Source organism: Giraffa tippelskirchi, chromosome 12 (assembly GCF_054371585.1).
Source record: "Giraffa tippelskirchi isolate mGirTip1 chromosome 12, T2T-mGirTip1v1.2.pri, whole genome shotgun sequence".
In the NCBI taxonomy this organism is placed as follows: Eukaryota; Metazoa; Chordata; class Mammalia; order Artiodactyla; family Giraffidae; genus Giraffa; species Giraffa tippelskirchi.
Window position 1 is genome coordinate 124,109,007 of NC_137286.1, and position 24,575 is coordinate 124,133,581.

The 24,575-nt window shown below is 35.2% G+C and overlaps 1 long non-coding RNA gene across 1 annotated transcript; it reads left to right on the plus strand.

Annotated features, from left to right (window-relative positions):
- The first annotated feature begins 59 nt into the window (after nucleotides 1-59).
- Nucleotides 60-19,464, plus strand: LOC145529446 (uncharacterized). Its single transcript, XR_014071238.1, has 3 exons — nucleotides 60-415; nucleotides 13,252-13,303; nucleotides 18,490-19,464. It is a non-coding gene; the product is annotated as an uncharacterized LOC145529446 (long non-coding RNA).
- Nucleotides 19,465-24,575: the final 5,111 nt, after the last annotated feature.

Consider the following 24,575-nt stretch of genomic DNA (forward strand, 5'->3'; position numbering starts at 1 on the left):
CCCCGGGGGATTGTGGGGCTTGAGGGGCGAGCGCGGAGCCTACCGGGAACCCCACCCTCACTCGACCCCCTACCTCCAACAGCCCAGGGGGTGCAGGGCGGAGCTCCTACATACTGAGGGGTGCTCAGTGTTCTTCTTGTGGCCACCATGGAGGTTCCCAGGTGCTCTCCCCACCAACAGACGGCGAGAGAAGACAGAGGCAGCCATGAAGAATAAGGATGCTTTGAAGAGGGACTTGCTGGGGGACAGAAGAAGCGGTGCAGGCAGCCCACCCTCCGGCCGTGGCCCCCTCGTCTGTCCTTCCTCCGTGGTCCTTCAGGGCTCAGTTCTCAGGTCTCATGTCTCAGGCCTGCGTCCGGTTCTCCGTTCTTTCCTGAGGATGCTATGCCGCCTGCGAGCTCTCCTGGAATTTGAGGTAGGCAGAGGTCATTATCCTACCTAATATATGAACTTGGAATTCCAGCTTACAGGCTTGCTGCCACCATACTTCAAATTTATACCTGAGGTCTTTTTTTGGCTTCCTATGAGGAGGATGGTACATATTTACTCAGAGGTTAGTGGCAGGAAGGAAAAAATAACATTAAAAATCTGAAGTAAAAACTAGCATTTCTTACGCTTGTAAAAATTTCCTGGAGGAGGTTAGCTTAATTCTAGAGATTCAGGCCCAGAGAGAACGGTGCTTTTAAAAAGTCTCTGTGATTTTGTGTGTCATTTAAACTTTAAATTGTTTGCTGTTTCTTTTCTCTATACTCTTGCTAGTTCTAGCTACAATAATTGAACCTCATTATGCTATGTTAAAAATGAATTTACATTTTTTGTAGTGCCTTACAAGCATAAAATAATATTTTGTGTTTGCTAAATTATTCTGAGTAGCATCTGAAGAATAGATTTCCCCATTTCATGTTTTGTGTTTTTAAAAGTAAATGAAAAGCAAGCAAGAAAAACAACATCAAACATTGCTTCAATTTAGTGTGTATCAGGATAATTGAAACAAACAAGCCCATTTAATCAGTTCTTACCTGAAAGAGTGTAGTGCATGGAAATAAAAATCAAACACGACTATTTACCTAGTGATATAAGGAGAAGTATTATATTTTTATTAAATGCAAATGTGCAAGTAAATTAGAAATACTATTATGTGTTTTGCTTCTGAAAGTCCAGAAGAAATCAATAGAAACATTATGAAAATGTAAGTTAATTAAGATTATAAATTACCTCACTGCAAAATTGAGATTTTTATTTTACTATAATTATTCCCTCAAGTGGTTCTTTTCACTCCTATCTGGAAAGAGAATTTACATTTTACAATAAGCAAAGATGAGGGAAAATAACCCTTACTGGCAGAGAATCTCATCAAATGGGTAAATGTCATGGATATGCTGAAAATTCTTTATACTGAAAAATACCTTCAGAAACAGTCAATAAAACCAAATGGAATTGGCTTTAAAATGTACATAACTGTATTATACAAATGTTAATTTACGTGTATCATATATAGATACAAACTTGCTTTTACCACCTAAATGGCAAAACAGTGTATCCATATCTTAGAGAGCTCTACATGTGCATCTGCTTGCTCTCTAAAGTATCTTTCCAAGAGTTAAACCTTATCTTCACTTTTAAACATAAGTGCTAGTTTTGCCTGTTTTGAAATTTATGTAAATGTATCATAAGTATATGATTTTTTCTGTCGCTTCTTTTCATTCAGTATTGTTTGTGAGATTTATTCATTGCTGTTGCTGGTAGCTGAACTGCAGTCATTTATATTGTTTCATAGTTTTCCTTTATGCTATATTCTGGACGGGGTGGCTTTATTATTTTTTTATTTTGAGGTGGCAAGAGTAAATGCATAGCTTTGAAGGACTATTTAAATCAAGTAAGTCACTTTCCTATATACCAACAATGAACAAGTGGACTTTGAATTTAAAAATACAATACCATTTACATTAGTATCCACCAAAATGAGATACTTAGGGTTTAAATCAAATCACTACATATTATATCACCATGGTAGACTTCCTTGCCCTCTGATTTACTCTAGGTTCAATATGCAGAAAGCCTCAACAGAAAATTAAAACAGAGAAACACAGAATATATGTATTCTCATTCTTGCTCCCTTCATTACCCTATTCTAGTGATGACTGTGTTCTACAGGTTTTCAGTTGGTGTCAGTCACTTTTCCTCGTGGCCATGAAGCCTGGGTAATGCTATGTTCTCTCCTTTCCCCTTTAGGACTCTAGATGTAATGACTTCTTTCTGAAGCCAGTACCTAAGTGTGTCATCAAACCCTTGTGCTTCTTTAATTTTATACACAGCTCTTTAAACTCTGCTTTCATTGAGCTCTCAAGTCAATCCTTTAGATGAATCACTTTGTGTGTCTGACAATTCTAATTGACACTGTTACAAAGCAATTATTTGTATAGTCTTCTTGCTGTATAAGAAACTGAAAAATCAGATAATTTTAACATGAATGTTTTCCTTAAATATAAGACTAAGTGAGACTCACATGCCTTGTATATTTGTATGTGTTTATTATTTTGTTATTTTAGGCTATTTTAATTATAAAAAGAAATGTTGGGGTGTTTTATTCCTGTGATAAAAATTGAAAATCTTTTAATTTTTACCTTCGATAACATAGGTGCAATTCTTTAGAATACTAGAATAGAAATCAGAAATGCCACTGCTATAAGGACATACGAAGATATGTTTTTATACAGGTTAAGTAGTGCCAGAAGGCTAAAACCTCGAAATTATAGTTAGAGTATAATTTAATTCTAAATAGTTCAAGATTTTTCATAGTATTCTTTACTCTGCCCACTGAAAATGACTAAAATTGAGCTACTGTTTAAAATTTGTGAGGAATTCAGATGAAACCTGAACATTTTGACCTTCAATAAAGGAATGGAAGTCAATTGATTTTATAAAGAATTAAATGAAAGTTGCTGAGTAAAAGAAATAGCATCAAAAGAAACATAGGACATCTGCAGTTGATAAAAGCAGTCTATTTCTTTATTTTTTTCCTCCATGAAGTAAATCTGCAACATTGTTATTGCTTCAATCAGAGAAATCTTTTTTTTTTTCAATATGATAGCTGTGAAATAAGAATGTATTTGGACATTCAATGAAAAATATGTCTCAAAAAACCTATTAAAATAATTTGAATAAAGTTTTCTGTGACAATGAATGTAATGAACAACTAATAAGATCTTTTTTTAGTGTAAACTTCATAAAATCAAGGTTTTTTCACTTCAGTACTATAAAGTCTACTTTCTCCTCACTTCCCAACAAACATGTAAACATTATTTTTACTGAAATTAGAACACATCAGTACTTTAGAGAAAAAATACAGATACATACTAGGAATTTTTTTGTTGTTGGTTAGTCGCTAAGTCGTGTCCAACTCTTTTGCAACCCCATGGACTATAGCCTGGTAGGCTCCCCTGTCTATGGGATTTTTCAGGCAAGAATAATGAGGTGGGTTGCCATTTCCTTCTCCAGAGGATCTTCCCAGCCCAGGGACTGAACCTGTCTCTCCTGCCCTGGCAGGTGGATTCTTTACCACTGAGCTTCCTGGGAAGGCCATGCTAGGAATAACCTTTAGATACAGTTAATATTAAGCAACTGAGTTAAATAAATATATAATTTAAGAAAAAGCTTCCAAATCCAAGCTTCTATACTTTGTTCTGTGACTCTCAGACTGGGATACAGCCTCAGATGGCTTTCTGTGAGGTTATATCAAGTAGGGAGATAAAGGAGAAATTAGGTAATAAACGGTTGAGAGAAAAGACTTGATGCTTTTTGTTTTGCTTATTTTGCTTGCCATCTGCCATCGAGAAACATCTCTTTACCTTAGCTGTAGCAGCTAAATTCAATTTTCAGCCAAAACACAGTTAAAATGATACAAGTTGATAAATTAAATATTATTAAAATGAGCTAATATCTAATACCATATAAAAAAATCTTTAACCATGATAAGGTGGGATTTACTCCAGTAATTCAAGGTTGTTTTAATATTAGTAAATCCACTACTGTTATGCATCACAATAGTAGCTTTAAAGAAAGATTTCTTCAAAACCACAATGAGATAACATTTTATACTCATTAGGATACAAAAACAAAACTAAAAAGAACAGAAAAAGAAAATAAGCGTCAGCAACCTTGTTGAGTTATTTAAATCTTTGCCATTGTTGGAGGGAATGCAAAAATGCTATAGCCACTGTGGAAACCAGGATGCAGTTTCTCAAAAAATTAACCTATAATTGTCATATCATCTAGTAATTATATTTCTGTGTGCTCCAAAGAAATAAAATTAGAAAATTAACCAGGTATTTGTACTCATATGTTCCTAATAGCTAAAAGTTGGAAGACAGTGTCTATCAATAATTAATGGCATTTTAAACAAATGTGATATATGCATTTGATGGAATATCATTCAGTCTTAGAAAAGGAAGGGAATTTGGACATATGCTACAACATGGATAAATGTTGGAGACATTATACTAGGTAGCATTAGCCTTTCCCAAAATAACAGATATTGTGTAATTCCACTTATATGCTCAAATGAGATATATAAAGTAGTCAAATTCTAGAGACAGGAAGTATAATGATGGTTTCCAGTGGTTTAAAGGATAGGGAAGTGGGATATCAGTGTTTAGAGGTACAGAGGTTAATCTGGGGAAGATGAAAAACTTCTGGAGATGAATGGTAGTGATGGTATCACAATAATGTGAATGTTCTTAACATCACTGACTATTCACTTAAAAATGGTTAAAATAGTAACTTCAGTAATGTGGCTCAGATGGTAAAGAATTTGCCTACAATGCAGGAGACCTGGGTTCAATCCCTGAGTTGGGAAGATCCCCTGGAGAAGGTAATGGCTGCCCACTCCAGTATTCTTGCCTGGAGAATTCCATGGACAGAGGAACCTGGAGGGCTACAGTCCATGGGGTCATGAAGAGTTGGAAATGACTGAGCTGAGCAACTAACAGTTTGACTTTTCAGGGACAGAGTTTCAGCTGGGGAAGATGGAAAACTTCTGGAGATGAATGGTGGTGATGTTATCACAATAATGTGAAGGTTTTTAATGCCACTGAATGTTCACTTAAAAATGATTAAAATGGTAAATTGTATGGAATGTATATTTTACCATGATAAAAAATCAACAAAAAAGAGACAACTTACCATTTTTATCATAGATACAGAAAAAAAGACTCCAATGAAATGCAGTAGACATTGTTGATAGTAACACTCAGGGGAGAGGAATTGAAGGATTATTCTTTAATAGGAAACAACTGATTCCTCAAGCATGAATCTTGATTTTAGTTGAAACACATGTGATCCATCCACTGAGATTAGAAATAAGACAGCGATATCCATTATTTCTACTACTATAAACATCATACTGGAGGTTTTAGTCAATGCAACTAGACAAGAGAATTCAGAGATTTCAGACAAAGAAAAAAGAGCATTTCCTATTTTCAGAGGATATGGTAGCATAAATGAAACAAAAGCTATCATATATCTGACTCAAGTAATACATAATTTGATGAGGTAGAAAGTCAAAAATTAACATACAGAAATAAATAACCTTCACATAGACACACAGTAACCAGTTAGAAGATAAAATTGTTGAAATAAAAACTCTATAATAGCCAGTGAGAAAATAAAATTCTTAGAAATAAACCTGACATAAACGGGCAATATCTATATGAATGAAATATATATATATATGAAAAAACGTATATTTCAGAAAATAGAAAGGCATCCCTTATTTTTGGAAATTGAGTTAAACATTCTAAAGATGTCAATTCTCTCTAAGGTAATTTTTATATTTCATATAATCCTGATAAAAATACAAACAACTTATGTAGTTGCAAAAGTTCATACTAAATAATCATAAATATCTAGGAGAATATATGAGGGATGAATTACACATAAGGAGTTGAAACATATTATAAAAATCTATGTTTAAGTTGAATTGTCACATGGAAAAGATAATCAGAACTAATTTAGGTTTACTATTAGTAAGTATATAAATAAATGCTAGAAATGAGAGAAAACTAAGATACAAAATAAATAAGTAGATACATGAAGAAACAATTCACAAAATGATGGATAGAAATATTGATATATGTATGTATATAGCACAAATGTGTATTTAAATATGTGTAGAGCTTGAATGGGGCTTCCCTGGTGGCTCAGACAGTAAAGAATCTGCCTGCAATGTAGGAGACCCGGATTCAATCCCTGGGTCAGGAAGATTCCCTGCAGAAAGGAACGGATACTCACTCCAGTATTCTTGCCTGGAAAACTCCGTGGACAGAGACTACACTTTCACTTTTCACTTCACTTCACAGCTTAAATGTGATGACTAGCAATTGCAGAAAACACATCTAGTACCAAAATATTCTTTTCTAAGTTGTATGTTTCTATTGGCTCCTGAAAATAATGGCTAACTCAAGAACTAGAAGAGGGAAACTCTATGATGTTCTTGGAATATTTTGTTGTACCATAAAGTAAGTTTTCCAGGTATAAAGGGTACATGCCAGTGTTCTGTGGAAGCAGCTTGAAGGTACTCGTACTGGCCAAATATGGGATAATAAAATCATCCAAAATGGATAATGATGACAATGTAATATAACCATTACATAAAATAAGTATCTCTGAGTCCACCATGATATTAATAAATTGGGTAATAAAGTGGTACAGTAATAGGAAGTGAAATCTATTTTATATATAGGATATGTATAAATGTTATATAGGGGTATTATATAAACAATATGATAAATATAGAATACATTACAGTGTTAGTAAAATAATGCTTGTCAGCAATGATAGGAAGATTTGATTTAATATCACTGGATATTAAAATTAGCCAATGCAAGTTTAATGAGAAACAGAAAATTTGTTTCAGAGTATCTCTCCATGTTTATTGTTTAAATTTAGAGTGAAAACTTGTACTTTACAGGGGAAATAGCCTTACAGACACCATCCTTACCAAGTGGTCAAAGTCAGCATTACCAAGAATAGAAATGGTCAGCATTTTTAAGATCATGTTACAATGCTCATAGAAAGGCACACCACCACTTTTGGAGTATTCTTGCTAAAAATGAATAGCTTGAATATTATTATGAGGAAAATATAAGCAAACCTAAATTTGACATTCAACCTGATAAATATCCTAAACTCTTTAATAATGCGGTCATGCAAGACTATGAAATATTGAGAAATATTTTCAAATTGAATGAGAATAAAGTAATACGGGAAATAAATATAACATGATTATAATTTGGACAGTGGGCCAGAATGATGGCATGTAGTCTCATGTATTCCTGGGAAAGTTTGAAATTTGAATGTTGACTCTGTTTAGATAATGATGCTGTGTTTACGTTAATCACTCAGTTGTATCTGACTGTTTGGGACCCTATGAACTGTAGCCCCCCAGGCCCCTCTGTTCCTGGGATTCTCCAGGCAAGAACACTGGGTTAGATTCTCTAGCTTAGATTCTACTGAAGTTACATATTCTTAACAAATATACTTTGAGGTATTAATGCTAAAATCAAATGGCATAATGTCAAAAATTGCATGAAATGTATACAGAAAGTTTTAGAAATATTGTTGCAAATAGAGCATAACTCTATTATTCATGTGAGTATTTTTATTTAATTATTGTATTTTCTTCTTTATAACATTTACTTCTTTATAGTTTGGCAGGATCAACTGACACAAGTAGGATAGTGCTATAGAGTAAATTTAGGGTCAAAATACATTATAGACTGAGCCATGTGTAATTTTGAAAGTGACAAATATAGGTAAAAAAGAAAGTAAAAGCTTTCACCTGACAGCACATAAAATGACTCTTGATTCAAAGTTAATAGTTTGATGCAACATAATTTTCCTTGGAAGCATTAAGAATTTTGCTGTATGTTCAGTAAGTTTTCAGAAATATCTCAAGCACTTCATGACTAATTAAATATGTATTCAGAATTCTGTTTTGGGATATTGATATAGTGCTCTTTAGGGGAAAAAAGGTAAAAGCTAAATTTTATTAATGATAAAAACTTAAAAATATATAACTCTGAAACCATTGTAGTAATAAATATTAAACTATTGCTATTACTTTGTTTATTAATAGATCCCAGAAAACGTTCTCCAGAAGAGAAACAGCAGGAATATGTATAATCTCAAGAAATTAAACTTTTGTAATTCCTCTGAATCGTGCAAAATAATTATATATTTGACAAAAGTCCTAACAAAATGATGTAAGAGCAAAATTATTTTATGAATTCAAGTTCTTAATTACAGAAATATACAATGTATTATTGACGTGAGTTGCAGTAGGCTGTGTAGCTTTTACCTTAATAGAGACACAATGAGAGGTTTTTCTTTTCAGAGCTTGAAATAATTATTTTAAATCTCCAATTTTCTTCTTAAACAAATGGGATTATTAATGTATAATTAGCACTGCCTCAGTACCTGCTCTACACACGTTCTGGATTTTACATATTCATTTTCACCTTTCCTAGTACTTGCCATTATTATATTTTATTATATTTTATTAACTTTCTACTACATAGAATATATTTGTCATAATATAAACTTGAAAATGAACTTTTTAATACAGATAATTGGTTTTAAATATGTTAGGTTTACTAACAGAAATTATTTTAAAATTAGTTTTATTAAATTATTCATATATCTGGTTATGCCTCATCATCAGGATGTTTAGAATGTCAGTCTGAACAACACCTTCTGTTGTTAATGGAAACATTGAATGCCTTAGACATGTGTGCTTACAGTGTTCCTTTGTATTCTGACTGGATACATAAAGCAGCTTGTATTCGTCATGATTCTCCAAAGAAGTATATTACCAATAGGATATATAGATATGTATAGTATATGTATACTGTATATAATATACAGTACTGGATTTGAAAAGGCAGAGGAACCAGAGATCAAATTGCCAGCATCTGTTGGATCATCAAAAAAGCAGGATAGTTCCAGAAAAACATCTACTTATGCTTTATTGACTATGCTAAAGCCTTTAACTGAGTGGATCACAACAAACTGTGGAAAATTCTTCAAGAGATGGGAATACCAGACCACCTTACCTGCCTCCTGAGAAACCTGTATGCAGGTCAAGAAGCAACAGTTAGAACCAGAAAAGGAACAACAGACTGGTTCCAAATTGGGAAAGGAGTATGTCAAAGCTGGATATTGTCACCATGTTTATTTAACTTATATGCAGAGTATATCATGTGAAATGTTGAGCTGGATGAAGCACAAGGTGGAATCAAGATTGCCAGGAGAAATATCAATAACCTCAGATATGCAGTTGACACTACCCTTATGGCAGAAAGCAAGGAAGAACTAAAGAGCCTCTTGATGAAAGTGAAAGAGGAGAGTGAAAAAGTTGGCTTACAACTCAACATTCAGAAAACTAAGATCATGGCATGTGGTCCCATCATTTCATGGCAAATAGATGGGGAAACTGTGGAAAAGTGACAGGTTTCATTTTGGGGGGCTCCAAAATCAATGTAGATAGTGACTATAGCTATGAAATTAAAAGACGCTTGCTCATTGGAAGAAAAGTTATGACCAACCTAGACAGTATACTAAAAAGCAGAGACATTACTTTGCTGACAGAGGTCCATCTAGTCAAAGCTATGGTTTTTCCAGTAGTCTTGTATGGATGTGAGAGTTGGACTATAAAGAAAGCTGAGCACCAAAGAATTGATGCTTTTGAACTGTGGTGTTGGAGAAGACTGTTGAGAGTCCTCTGGACTGCAAGGAGATCCAAACAGTCCATCCTAAAGTAGATCAGTCCTGGGTGTTCATTGGAAGGACTGATGTTTAAGCTGAAACTCCAATACTTTGGCCACCTGATGTGAAGAACTGACTCATTTGAAAAGACCCTGATGCTGGGAAAGATTGAAGGTGGGAGGAGAAGGGGACAACAGAGGATGAGGTGGTTAGATGGCATCATGGAGTCGATGGACATGAGTTTGAATAAACATCGGGAATTGGTGATGAACAGGGAAGCCTGGCATGCTGCAGTCCATGGGGCGCAAAGAGTTGGATGCGACTGAGTGACTAAACTTAACTAAAGTGATACAGTATGTATCGTATATACATATATATGGTTTATGCAATTATAGAGGCTAAGTCCCTGACTTGTGGTCTACAAGTTGGAATCCCAGGATAGATGGTGGTATAATTTTGGTTTGAGTTCAAAGCCTTGATGCCCAAGTTTTAATTAAATGGAAGAAAGAAAACCAAGGCAGCTGATTTATTGACATCAATTGGTACACAAACCCTTCAAAAAAACAAACGTGTTAAAAGTGGTTGAGTTGTTAAAAAAATAATATTTTAAATATGCACATAAATGTATATATAAATATATATTTCACATCTTGTGACCAGTAGATTTTTATTAAACGTATGTTCACAGATATGTTCTATATTTTAGTGACTTTTTTTATATTAAACGCTTACATTTAGACAGAATTTACACTGCTGTTTGGTATAATCTGTGGATCTAGATGGATTTTATACTACTACCAGTATTGAAAAATCAAGTACATTTCTCATTTACTCTAGACTTTTTGTAATTATTGTGTATTCTTGTTCCTTTATTTTCCCTACGCTATTTATCTTATGTAAAAAATTCAACATTAAAAACTACATTTATTTTTCATTTTAATAGTAGGTAGTGTATACTCCATGTCACTCATTTTCTATATTTTGTTAGATTTAATTTTATAGATGAAATACACAGCTATTTTCAAGCTACTTCCTAAAAACTGAATTCTGATTATAATTATAAAAAAATAGTAAACTGAATTCAGGAAGGCTGATGTCTTTATAATGTTAGATCTTATACACAAATATGTTTATTTTAACAAAACTACCTTTTCTGTTTCTCATTCATTCCCCTACATCTTTTTAGTGAAAATATTCTGTATTAATAGTGTTATGACAGGCATTGTGCTAGGCTCTGAGCATACACTGTTGAGTAGACATAGTTCAGGTTCTGAGGTGATTACAGTCTAGTGAAAAAGGAATTCAGGAGCACTGTTTTGCTAATTGCAATCTATTTACAGACTGAGATGATGTGAAGAAAGAGAATAAAGTTTTATAAGCATCTATCACAAAGATCATTTCCTAGTATGGTGAATAAGTAACAGTCTTCTTGAGAAACTGATGACTGAGCTAAGACTTAAGAAAGATTAAAACTGATTAGATGAAGGAAGCATAGGTGTTTCTAAGCAATATAGCATGTGACTCTAGAATGATGTGAATTAAAAAAAAAAAACAGAAAATAGGTCAGTTTTGAGGCAACTTGTTTATGTTAATTTTATAGAAGTAGGTGGGGGATATATCATAAAAGGTTTTGTGTGATACTGTATTGAAGTGACTTTCAGATAAGTGTAAGAGCAATCTGTTCAGATTTGCATTTTAAGAACATTACTTAGGCTGTAATGCAAAAAATGGGTTAGAAAAAGCCAGAGGTAATGCAGAAAGATGACCTTATAAATTATTACAATTGTCGGGCAAGATGCAATGGTAACTTGGATTAATAATACTTATGTTTACTTATTATATTATTTTTAATATATCATTTGTTTTTTGCATAAATTCATATTGTATACTGGGAACTTTTTATATCAGTATTTTATTATCATTTTAACAGTATTTTCAGTTTGAATTGTCCTTATAATTGAGCAGTAGGATATACTTTGCAATTTTAAGCATGTTTTATGTTTTTAAGGTGACTTCCCTAGTAGCTCAGACAGTAAAGAATAGGCCTGCAATGCAGGAGACCCGGGTTCAGTAACTTAAACATTTTAGAACAATATTTGATTTATAGAAAAATTGTTGTTAGTACATCGAGTTGTTATATACTTCACACTCTGTTTCCTTTTAGTGTATTTGCCACAATGAATGTACTCATATCAATACATCAGATTAATTACATTTACTTTTATATCAATTAATGCTAGTCACCATCACATAAATAAGCCCTCAGTACCTGCATACTAATCACTGTATATCTCTGTATCTCTTTTTCTTTTCTAAACACCAGTACCTCTTGAACTTGTAGCATACTTATCCTATGCCCCCTGAAACTCACACTCCATCACAGTGAGAGCCTTCTGTGTCCCCAAATGGTTTTGTAAGGGTTTTCCATTCTGCTGAGATGCTGGCTGAAACTAGCTAATCTCCCTTGCATATCTCCCATAATTTCATGCTCAACCTTGAAGTGGTTTAGGTTTTTTCTAACACCTATGTGCTATTTTCAGACCAGCCTTTCTTATTCCTCTCTAATACTACTAGATTTTGAATTTTATGTCATCAAAGTATAATTCAGAAATTCTCTTTTTTTGCAGTAATGTGCAGTCATTGTGACCACTCCTTACTCCTCTAAGACAGTATCTCACTGTGACTTTCAAATTGTGCTTTTTTCAGAATTCTTGTGGGTTATAATGTCATTACACTGATTCCAGTGCCATATGCTATCAATTGATTGCCCTCTTTTCCTCCAACATATTTATCCTTCTTCATTTTTTGGTGATACTCATTCTCTGTCATATTCTTACAATCACTGGTAATTTCAGATTTAACACATACTTCATCTCAGGTTCAAAGATCCTTACTCTCTGCACTCCATTCTCTAAACTCACACTATCTATCCAGTTCAGTTGCTCAGTCAAGTCCAACTCTTTGCGACCCCAACACCATCTATTACTGACTCTCAACATTGTTTCATTTTCGCTGGGGCTTGCTATCTGTTGATTTGAGTATTATTTTATGTCACTTTCTAGCTCCCATTCCCAGCCAATATTTTCATCTTTCTTCTCATTTTCCTACTAAAATCTGTGATCATTCAATAATGTTGCTCCTCTCCTCATTTGTCTTCTCACTTAGAAATACTCAAATCCTGGTTAAATTCAGTTCTCTGTTGTTTTTTTTTTTTGCCACTTCACTTATATAGGTGACTATGGATAGAAAAGAATGATTACAAAAAGCATCCAATAGTCATGAATGTATTTGTGCATGCACATACACACACACACTTATGCACACATGGTGACTGAGCCCACTTCAAATATATGACTACTAAAAGCCAGTAAACCTGGCAATAACACAGTTATGCATTGCCTTGACTATGCCTCTGCCACTTTACTAGAAATAATTTATGGTGACTCTGATTTTCGCTTTGAATAACTCCTTTTTCCTTTTCTTTCTCAGATTTGACCTGTTTCCTTTTTCCCTTTTTCTCCAAGAAAACTGAAACAATGAGGTGAGACCACTTTCCAACTTTTACTACCTTGTCTACTTATCAGCTTGAGAGCACGTATGTCCATTGCCACTCCCATTTTTATAAATAAACTGTGCTGAGCCTACCTAAACCTGGGCAATTACTTTTTGGATTCCATCACTTCTCCCATAGTTGAAGATGTCAATCTAGAAAGGGTTACCATTCTCTTCCACATGTTCAGTTTGTCCCAGTTTAAAAACTGTAATCCCTACCTTTGTTTTTGTTTTCCTTTGTTGCATTATTCTCTTCTCTATGACATTGTGATCAGTGATTCACTTCTCAGACATCTTTCTTTCACACCACATTTACATGCCTCTTTCATGTCCTTGGAGTAGGAAATGGCAACTCACTCCAGTATTCTTGCCTGGAAAATTTCATGGACAGAGCCACCTGGCAGGCTACAGTTCATGGGGTAGCGAACAGTCAGACACAACTGAACATGCATACTTTCATGTCTTTATCCAGTCTCCTGGAATATCATATATAAAATTATGGTTACTCAGATTGTTCAATATATTTAACTAAAGTGTGACATTTATATTTCCCAAATGCTGATTGCACATAGTTAGGTAAGATTTCATGAAGTTATCCTACCTGTGTAACAAGAACACAGTGAAATATTATTGGAATTCCAAAAGCCCCTCTGTGTCCCTTTCAAGGCATTAGCTCCCTAGTTAACTGGCATTCTGACACTTAAACAGAATAGCAGCTTTGTCTGTTTTAGAACAATACATAAATATAACCATAAAGTAACTTTATTGTATCTAGATTCTCTTACTAAATATTGTCTTGTTAGATTCATCCATGTTGTTCCCTCAGGTTGTCATTTATTCATTCCCATAGGAATATACTGTTTCACTGTAGAAATATCTAAAAATTTATTTGCTAGTTTTCAACTGAGGGCTATTTTTTTAGTTTCCAGCTTGGGCTATAGCCTGAATAGTGCTGCAGAAAACTTTGTTTTCATACCTAGTATTGGAAAACTTTTTCCCCACTTTTTCTTACTTTTTTCTTTTTTAAAAAAAATTAATAACTTTATTGAGATATAATACAGTGCCACATAATTCACCCATTTAAAGTTTACAAGTTAGTAATTCTTCATACATTAGTACACAGAAAGTATAGTGGCTTCAAGGGGTTTGGAGAGAAGGAAATAAGAAGTGAGAGCTTACTCTTTTTTTTCTTGGTATGTTTGAGCTTTATTCTTGATATGGATGCTAAAATAATTTTCAGCTTTTTCTAATATTTATTGCATTTTATTATAGAAATAAGAGTTACTTAAAAGTGAGTATTTTTTTAAATTGAAGAATTAGTTATTTTTTATTATTTATTTGTAGCTTAACACTACTGCTAGGAGAGAACTTCTCAGGAATCATGTGCGCTTCAAAGGAATTTTGTTTTGCAATTGTAGAGTCTTATGTTTTCTGGACTTTATATAGCTTGCTATAATTTTCTTATCTCTAAGACAAAGACAAAAGTGTGATAAAGTCTCACATTGCTTGTGGATCCCTCTAATTCTCTCTATATTCACTTTTATTTCTGAAAATATTTACTGTTAATATTTTCTCTTTACAGTTAATGTGCCATTGTGTAATTAGCTATGAGTAAATTTAAAATACTGTTTTAGTGAACTAATTCTTTTACCTTTATGCTAAATTTGCCATCTTCTCTCACAGTGTTTCTTTACTTACCTATTTTGTCTGATTTAGTATAACTCTTCATTAAATTACTCAATAGATATCTAATATTTCAGACTTCAGTTCAGTTCAGTCACTCAGTCCTGTCCGACTCTTTGTGACCCCATGAACTGCAGCACGCCAGGCCTCCTTGTCCATCACCAACTCCCTGAGTCCACCCAAACCCATGTCCGTTGAGTTGATGATGCCATCCAGCCATCTCATCCTCTGTCGTCCCCTTCTCCTCCTGCCCTCAATCTTTCCCAACATCAGGGTCTTTTCCAATGAGTCAGCTCTTCACATCAGGTGGCCAAAGTATTGGAGTTTCAGCTTCAACATCAGTCCTTCCAATGAACACCCAGCCTCCTGCACTCAATCTTTCCCAACATCAGGGTCTTTTCCAATGAGTCAGCTCTTCGCATCAGGTGGCCAAAGTATTGGAGTTTCAGCTTCAACATCAGTCCTTCCAATGAACACCCAGGACTGATCTTCTTTAGGATGGACTGTTGGATCTTCTTGCAGTCCAAGGGACTCTCAAGAGTCTTCTCCAACACCACAGTTCAAAAGCATCAATTCTTCGGCGCTCAGCTTTCTTTATAGTCCAACTCGCGCATCCATACATGACCACTGGAAAAACCATAGCATTGACTAAACGGACCTTTGTTGGCAAAGTAATGTCTCTGCTTTTTAATATGCTATCTAGGTTGGTCATAACTCTCCTTCCAAGGAGTAAGTGTCTTTTAATTTCGTGCCTGCAGTCACCATCTGCAGTGATTTTGGAGCCCAGAAAAATAAAGTCAGCCACTGTTTCCACTGTTTCCCCATCTATCTGCCATTAAGTGATGGGACCGGATCCCATGATCTTAGTTTCTGAAATATGAGCTTTAAGCCAACTTTTTCACTCTCCACTTTCACTTTCGTCAAGAGGCTCTTTAGTTCTTCTTCACTTTCTGTGTAAAATAAAATCTCACTGTTCTTCTAGAGGCTTATTCATTCTGTAGTTTTTGCCATCTTAATTAACAGCAACTCCATTTTTTCCATTCCTCAGATCAAATTCTAGAGTATCGTTTCTCTTTCAGTCTCTTAAAAAAGAGTATGTGTAGAATATGATGATTCCTCACCACCTCCACATTTACCAACCTGTTTAAATCAGTGTACATACTCTGTTTTCTAGATGGTATCACTGGTAACCTAACTCAGCTCCCAGCTTCAGCCTTTATGCCTAAAGTCTTTTATCAAAAAAGTAACCAAAGTCATTGTGTGACTTTAATGGTACCTTCCCAATTCTCTTAGAGTAAATGTCAAGATTCTTATTTTCTAGCTTTATTCTCACTCAAAGTTCTTAGTAACTTAGAAGATAATACCATTGTATGTGCATGTATATGTGTGCATGTGTATATTTATGTGTGTTTATTGACTTTTTCTCTAAATGCAAACTTCATGAAACATGAACATAGAGTTTATGGTGTTTTATTGATTGTTCTTTTATAAGTACAAGGAATAAGGCCTGGCACATATTGGGCATTCAGAAATAATGAATAAATGATGATCTCTACTTTTCTATTCAGATATGTAGTTCCTTCCTCTGGTAGGACTTGGCAACTTTTTTTTTTTAATTGATATATAGTTGATTTACAATATTGTGTTTCTTTCAGGTATACACCGAAGTGAATGGATTGTACATAAACATATGTCTACTTTATTTAGATTCTTTTCCCATATAGCCCATTACAGAATATTAAGTACAGTTTTCTGTGCTATAGAGTAGGTCCTTATTAATTATCTATTTTATATGTAGTAGTGTATATATATATATGTCAATCCCAGTCTCCCAATTTATCCTTCCCCCTCACTTATTCCCTGGTAACTGAAAGTTTGCCTTCTACATCTGTAGCTCTATTTCTGTTTTCTAGATAAGTTCATTTGTACCATTTTTTATATTTCACTTATAAACAATATTATATGATGTTTGTCTTTCCCTGTCTGAACTCACTTTACTCAGTATGACAATCTCTAGGTCCATTCATGTTGCTGCATTTGGCATTATTTCATCCTTTTTTATGGATGACTAATATTTCATTGTATATATGTACTACATCTTCTTTATCTCCTGTTGATGGACATTTAAGTTGTTTTCATGGCCTGACTATTGTGAATAATGCTGCAGTGAACATTGGGGTGAAAGTATCTTTTTGAATTATGATTTTCTCCAGGTATATGCCCAGGAGTAGGATTGACCATATAGGATCATATGGTCACTCTATTTTTAGTTTTTAAGGGACCTCCAAACTGTTTTCCATAGTGGCTATAAAAGTTTACATTCCCACCGACAGTGTAGAAGAGGTCCCTTCTTGCCACATTCTCTCCTGCATTAATTGTTTGTAACTGGTGTTGAAGGAATCAGGCTTCTTGACTGCAGACTAGATTTGGTAGCTTTGGAATATAAATTAATCTGTAATTATTGTCTACTTTAAATTGCCCTCAATAGCTGTTTTCTTAATAATGGGAAATTTAAATCTTGGGGAAAAAGGCACTTAATTGCTTAGGGGCCAACATTGGTAATACGGTATTCCCTATATAACTTTCTTCTATATCTCTTCAAAGATAATGAAAGCCATAAGTGAATTGGATTAAATGTAAAGAGAAAACTGCTATAATAAAACTGTTATGGCAATACAAATAAGCAAACAAATACATTTACTGGTAAGAGCAGTCATTTGAACTTTAATATTAGTGAAGAACAGACTTAAAATGCTCAGTTCTTGAAATTATATTTCAAAACAAATTCAGTGTCTAAGTGAATTAGTTGAAGTTTCAAAATCTGAAACAACAAAATGAGCTGCCATTTACTGAACTATAGATAATCAGGAAGCATCTTTAATGGTGAGATTAAATATAAGATCAAGGGAAAGCAATTATACTTAGAATACAACATAAGTGGAAAGTTTTGAGTCTGAAAATATGCTCTGATAAAATTATTGTAGAGAACCACTTAAATCAGAAGACCAGCAGTCAAAGAAAGGTTATCTGAGTTATTTTATCCTTGTTTCTGTTAATGAAAAGAGCTATTTCCCTAAAATAACCTGTTTTATTTTGATCTTGAAGATTACTCATCAACAAAATTTAATAAGGCAAATAACTTAAAATTATTATTCATAAAGCTGTCATTTTGCAAAATATTTATTGGTTTCACAGTATGTTTCAAATGTTGGAGATACTAATGTTTTTAAGGAAGCTCTATTATATTTATTTGGGTTCATTCGTGAATTTTTTGAGCTAATCAATTCTGTTAAAATAAAAATTACTGAGAAACAAGCTTTTTAGTACCAAAATCAAAAGTATGTAAATAGTTTAATTTGATGAGAGATTTAAGCACAAGGACTTCTTGGAGATTGTAGATAAGAAAGACTTTTTTAATTTAAAGGTAAGTTTGAACTCTTTTAGAACGTATATTATCTTACCATAAAATTTAATCATACTATTCCCATCTAGAAAAAAATAAAGTATGGAAGAAGTTAGCATATTTGTCCCATCACTTCATGGCAAATAGATGGGGAAGCCATGAAGACGGTGACAGACTATTTTCTTGGGCTCCAAAATCACTGCAGGTAGTGACTGCAACCACAGAATTAAAAGACACTTGCTCCTTGGAAGAAAAGCTATGAAAAACATAGACAGCGTATTAAAAAGTAGAGACATTACTTTGCTGACAAAGGTCCTGCTAGTCAAACTTACGGTTTTTCCAGTAGTCACGTATGGATGTAAGATTTGGACCATAAAGAAGGCTGAATGCCAAAAAATTGATGCTTTTGAGCTGTAGTGTTGGAGAAGACTCTTGAGATTCCCTTGGACTGCAAGGAGATCAAACCAGTCCATCCTACAAGAAAGCAAGCCTTGTGATCTATTGACCCCTTGTCAGTTACATGTGGGAGTGAACCTACTGAAGTTCTGCACTAGACACAGGTCATAATCTGAGTTATATCATTTATTATTCATGCCATGTTTTATATCTCTCAATATTGCCAGTGATGAAGCCACCTGAAACTATAGCTGGGGTGGGAAGATAACACAGCTAAATTCATTTTTGTACTATGGTTGATTTGTTTTGTAGGCCAATATGCCCATGAGGATTCTTTTTCTTTTTCCCATCCAACATTTATCATTATTCTGATTCACTGGAAAAAGTTTCCCAGAAGAAAGTCTCTAAACTAGTTCCAGTTGGCAAAATCCAGGCATGACTCTTCTTCTACTAATAGTATATGATCATTTTCTCATTATAATAATAAAATTGTGCAGTTGTGATGAAGAACATATGGCATACAAAGCTGAAAATATTCCCTATTTGACCTTTTACAAATAATTAGTTAACCACTAACAGATTCACTGATCTCATTGTATGTGTTCCTATTTATCACAGATAACGTTTTACTGAATGTTTTGTAACACATAAAAGGATTGTCATCTCTCACCTTTTATGTATGTTTCTTCATTATTTCCCAGTTGCAAAAACCTATGCCACATATTTTAGATTTTATTGGAGTAAGCATCTCTTTTCTCTGTAATATGCTATCCAGATATCTCAGGATTAGCAAAATTGAAGGTTTACTGTTGTTTTCACTGATTATTGAACAGTTTAATATTTATTAATATGTTTGGCATAATAGCCTCCCTCTCTGTATTTTAGAGATCTGTATTCTTTCCAGCATATATTTCTACCATCCTTTTGGAATACAGAGTCCATTTGCATCCTTGGTATTAGAAAGCAGAGGAGAAAGAAGGAGAGATTCTGGGGTGACATACATCACTTCCACACAACTGCTACTGACTGCACACGAGAGTAAGACATTGAATTTATCTCCATAGCTTAAAGAAGGTGTAGGTTTTGATGAGCACTTCTACTCTCTGCTACAAGAAGGCATTATACATAGTGTCATTCTGCTGCTTCTGCTGCTGCTAAGTCGCTTCAGTCGTGTCCGACTCTGTGCGACCCCATAGATGGCAGCCCACCAGGCTCCGCCGTCCCTGGTATTCTCCAGGCAAGAACACTGGAGTGGGTTGCCATTTCCTTCTCCAGTGTACGAAAGGGAAAAGTGAAAGTGAAGTCACTCAGTCGTGTCCGACTCTTAGCGACCCCATGGACTGTAGCCTACCAGGCTCCTCCATCCATGGGATTTTCCAGGCAAGAGTACTGGAGTGGGGTGCCATTGCCTTCTCCAATAGTGTCGTTCACTTGGTGCCATATACGTGATTTAAACTATAGCCAGTTGACAGGTATGTTCATCTAGTTAAATTTAAATTCATAAGTTGTAAACTCTAAACAATTAGCATAAATTTTGAAATTTAAAATAAAATTTTTATCTGCATAGAGTGTCACGCAGATAACTTTACATTTCTGTGTTAATATTTGGCAAATGCCTTTGGATTAGAATAACATAAATTGAATGATTTGCAAGGCAAAAAATTAATTGGAAATGTCAAGGAACTAGAAATTGGTTTAACTTCAAAATACATTGCAACCAGTAATGTGGAATGTGGTCATCTGTATATTCTCTTAATTCTTTGTTCTCTAATAATTGAGCATGAGAGAGACTGAAACACATTTGAATTTGTGAAGAAACCAAACTCATTCTTGTAAAAGCACCATCAAGCTACATTTGCTGAAAGGATCTGATTTTCATATGAAAATCTCCACAGATATATATATAGATGATAGATAAATTTAAATTTATAATTCTATTCACTCACCAAAACAACAGATGTGATTGCAAAATTTACTTCTTTTTGGAAATTGCTTTTTTGGTTTTGCACATTTCAGTTCAGTTCAGTCGCTCAGTCGTGTCCGACTCTTTGCGACCCCATGAACCGCAGCACGTCAGGCCTCCCTGTCCATCACCAACTCCCAGAGTCTCCCCAAACCCATGTCCATCAAGTCGGTGATGCCATCGAGCCATATCATCCTCTGTCGTCCCCTTCTCCTGCCCCCAATCCTTCCCAGCATCAGGGTTTTTTCCAATGAGTCAACTCTTCGCATGCGGTGGCCAGAGTATTGGAGTTTCAGCTTCAACATCAGTCCTTCCAGTGAACACCCAGGACTGATCTCCTTTAGGATGGACTGGTTGGATCTTCTTGCAGTCCAAGGGACTCTCAAGAGTCTTCTCCAACACCACAGTTCAAAAGCATCAATTGTTCGGCGCTCAGCTTTCTTCACCGTCCGAATCTCACATCCATACATGACCACTGGAAAAACCATAGCCTTGACTAGACGGACCTTTGTTGGCAAAGTAATATCTCTGCTTTTTAATATGCTATCTAGGTTGGCCGTAACCTTCCTTCCGAGGAGTAAGTGTCTTTTAGTTTCATGGCTGCAGTCACCATCTGCAGTGATTTTGGAGCCCCCAAAAATAAAGTCTGACACTGTTTCCACTGTTTCCCCATCTATTTCCCATAAAGTGATGGGACCAGATGCCATGATCTTAGTTTTCTGAATGTTGAGCTTTCAGCCAACTTTTTCACTCTCCTCTTTCACTTTCATCAAGAGACTCTTTAGTTCTTCGCTTTCTGCCATGAGGGTGGTATCATCTGCATATCTGACGTTATTGATATTTCTCCCAGCAGTCTTGATTCCAGCTTGTGTTTCTTCCAGCCCAGCGTTTCTCATGATGTACTCTGCATATAAGTTAAATAAGCAGGGTGGCAATATAGAGCCTTGACATACTCCTTTTCCTATTTGGAACCAGTCTGTTGTTCCATGTCCAGTTCTAACTGTTGCTTCCTGACCTGCATACAGGTTTCTCAAGAGGCAGGTCAGATGGTCTGGTATTCCCATCACTTTAAGAATTTTCCACAGTTTATTGTGAGCCACACAGTCAAAGGCTTTGGCATAGTCAATAAAGCAGAAATAGATGTTTTTCTGGAACTCTCTTGCTTTTTCGATGATCCATTGGATGTTGGCAATTTGATCTCTAGTTCCTCTGCCTTTTCTAAAACCAGCTTGAACATCTGGAAGTTCATGGTTCACGTATTGCTGAACCCTGGCTTGGAGAATTTTGAGCATTACTTTACTAGCGTGAGAGATGAGTGCAATTGTGCAGTAGTTTGAGCATTCTTTGTCATTGACTTTCTTTGGGATTGGAATGAATACTGACCTTTTCAGTCCTGTGGCCACTGCTGAGTTTTCCAGATTTGCTGGCATATTGAGTGCAGCACTGTCATAGCATCATCTTTCAGGATTTGAAATAGCTCAACTGGAATTCCATCACCTGCACTAGCTTTGTTCATAGTGATGCTTTCTAAGCCCTACTTGACTTCACATTCCAGGATGTCTGGCTCTAGGTGAGTGATCACACCATCGTGATTATCTGGGTTGTACAGATCTTTTTTGTACAGTTCTTCTGTGTATTCTTGCCACCTCTTCTTAATATCTTCTGCTTCTGTTAGGTCCATACCATTTCTGTCCTTTATCAAGCCCATCTTTGCATGAAAAGTTCCCTTGGTATCTCTAATTTTCTTGACGAGATCTCTAGTCTTTCCCAATCTGTTGTTTTCCTCTATTTCTTTGCATTGATTGTTGAGGAAAGCTTTCTTATCTCTCCTTGCTATTCTTTGGAACTCTGCATTCAGATGGGAATATCGTTCCTTTTCTCCTTTGCTTTTCGCACATTTTAACAGAATTTAAAATTAAGCTTTAAATTCTTCCTTAATAAATACACTTACCAGATCTTTTTGATAGTTTCAAAGGATTTACACTGAAGTTTGGGTCTCTTTGTATTTTGCTTGTATTACTGAAATAACCTCTTATTATTTGATGTCTTTGTGAAAGTGGGCTACGCAGTTGAACATGCTTTGGTTTGAACAACTGAATAGTGAATGAATTGTCAGTCTTGAGAGCCAGGTAGCCTTTGTGGAATTTTCTAATTCATGACAATTTTTCATGTTTTTGCAAAAATTCACAGTGAATTTCAGAGATACTAAGACAATACATAAATGAGCAACAGCTTTCCTTTTGGGGGGCATATAATCATACTTCGGGTATCTCTTCTATTCCTACTCTTCTTTCTCCTGTGGAAGATGCCCCAGTCATTTAATACTCCTGGCATTGATCTACATCCTCTAATTTCCTTTCTAGAAAATAAATACTGCTTTATTAGTTGAAATACTGAGGATGAATAAACTAGGCAATATTGCTTATTGTCTCTTTTTTCCCTCTTGGAAACAAGCTGTTATGCAGAATCAAAGCCAGCAGATGTTTGGTTTCTGTTTACCATGGCATATGTTTCCCAAGAGTAGGTCCCCTTGAGGAACAAGGGTTTGCAGTTGTATTTCGCTGGCTGTATTTGGGTGGATTTGACTATCAGATGCTGATAGTTAGGTCTTGGCATCCCAACTGCATTCAACTGTAAGCCAAGGTCAGGAATATGATACTGTGGTCTCTATCTGATAATTCTGCCTTATTTCTCTAACAGTTCAGACCTCAGAAGAGGAAGGGGGATGTTATAACTGTATTAACACATATACATGCAGGCAAATCTTTGTTTGAAAGTTTAGTTTAGCTTTCGAGAATTTTTTTTTCCCTTCAGCTGTTTTTCTCACTCTATAATTAGATCCTAGACATAGATTGACCTTCTTATTTACATGTACAATTGACTTTCAAACAACACGAGGTTGAATTTTGCAGATGTACATGTATATGAGACATTTTCAATAAACAGAGTAGCTATATTTTCACTTTACATATTTTTAGACTAAATGTAGGGAAAAGTTAGTATTCTATTAAGGATAACAATGCATGTATGGTTGCTAGGTTGCTTTTGTTCAGTTCAGTTCAGTTGTTTCTGTCGTGTCCAACTCTTTGTGACCCCATAGACATAGCACACCAGGCCTCCCTGTACCTCACCAACTCCCGGAGTTTACCCAAACTCATGTCCGTTGAGTTGGTGATGCCATCCAACCACCTCATCCTTTGTTGTCCCCTTCTCCTCCTGCCTTCAATCTTTCCCAGCATCAGGGTTTTTTCAAAGGGATCAGTTCTTCCTGTCAGGTGGCCGAAGTATTAGAGTTTCAGCTTCAACGTCAGTCCTTTCAATGAATATTCAGGATAGATTTGTTTTAGGATGGACTGGTTGGATCTCCTTGCAGTCCAAGGGACACTCAAGAGTCTTCTCCAACACCACAGTTTAAAAACATCAATTCTCTGGTGCTCAGCTTTCTTTATAGTCCAACTCTCACATTCATATGTGACTACTGGAAAAACCATAGCCTTGACTAGATGGACTTTTATCAGCAAAGTAATGTCTCTGCTTTTTAACATATTGTCTAGGTTGGTCAGAGCTTTTCTTCCAAGGAGCAAACGTCTTTTAATTTCATGACTACAGTCACCATTTGCAGTGATTTTGGAACCTGCAAAAAGAAAGCCTGTCACTGTATCCACTGTTTCCGCAACTATTTGCCATGAAGTGATGGGATGGGATGCCATGATCTTAACTTTCTGAATGTTGAGTTGTAAGCCAGCATTTTCCCTCTCCTCTTTTACTTTCATCAAGAGGCTATTTAGTTCTTCCTTGCTTTCTGCCATAAGGGTG